Genomic DNA, 1,282 nt, shown 5'->3' on the forward strand with positions numbered 1-1,282 from the left:
TATGTATTCAGTTATAACTGGCAATAGTTTATCTGATATGGGAATGTTAAAGATTTTGAAAAGGACACCTAAAGATGTGTCTACAGTACATGAAACATTTGAAAGTGGATATTGTTATATTTGATGTTTAAATAATAAAATGTGCCAAATATCTCCCCTTTGTCATGTGTAATATTGTGTGAAACCAATTACATTTGTTATCAGTACCTTTGTTACTGGGTAGTGATTGTTGGTATGTTGTTAGGATTACAGCTTTGTGCTAAGACTAACATTATGGCATAGAAAGTTTCACAGTTATGATGTACCTATAGAGTTTGCAAGGTGGTATGTGTACAGTATCTCCATAGAAAAAAAAGATATTCATGTACCATAGATAAAGCTGGTTGTACACATTTATATTACTAAAGGGAAAGGACATACTGGGTATGTGTGAGCAACTGTGTTATCAGAGCATTGACTGCTTGATAGTGATATCCAGATTATGTAAGTTTATTTATTAATCACTGCCTCTGGATAAGTCTCAGAATCTGTATATACACAAGTACAACAGTTGCAGCATGTATTGATGAAGTTAAAAAGGGTCCTTGTCAATATTCCTGACAGTCGTTTTGGAAATAAAGTATGAATATGGAACGCATGTATTTCTTGAGTTTGGATATGGAGTAGCTATGTGTCTCAGTTAATTTTCTTTGGAATAATGCTTCATTATCTTGAGAGGATTTATGCTTTGGTGTGAATCATGCTTTTATTGGGTTATGTTAGAACATGCTCTCTCATGAAATATTTGGATATGGTTTTTTTCTGGGATTTGGAAGGCAAGAAGATTGACATTATAGTAAAGGACGGAAAGGCTATTGTGATTTTGCCAAGACTTCAAATTTCAGAAAAACGAAAGTCGGCTCAGTGCAATCTAGGAGCCAGTTATGTTCATGCAGAACGTCTTTCTAGTTTTGGGCGTAAGTTTTGAGGATTTGTTATGTTCACGATATATGTTAAAAGAAATTATATCAAAGATCATGCCTCTGCAGTGTTTTTACTTCATGCTACAAAATCTAAAAAAAAAAAAAAGTTTGTATCATCATTTAAGTTAATTTTTTTTCTTTTAATTTTAGTATTGTATGTAATCAATTATACCGTATGACATTTATTTTTTGTGCAGATTAAATCTTTTCTTAAGAAATAGTATTATTGTGTGAGTTACTATGGTGTTTAACAAGGACACTTCTGTTAGATACATTAAGAGGTTTTGAAGAAAGATTTTTCATTATTTTTGATATTATTG

This window comes from Penaeus monodon, chromosome 25, assembly GCF_015228065.2.
Source record: "Penaeus monodon isolate SGIC_2016 chromosome 25, NSTDA_Pmon_1, whole genome shotgun sequence".
NCBI lineage: Eukaryota > Metazoa > Arthropoda > Malacostraca > Decapoda > Penaeidae > Penaeus > Penaeus monodon.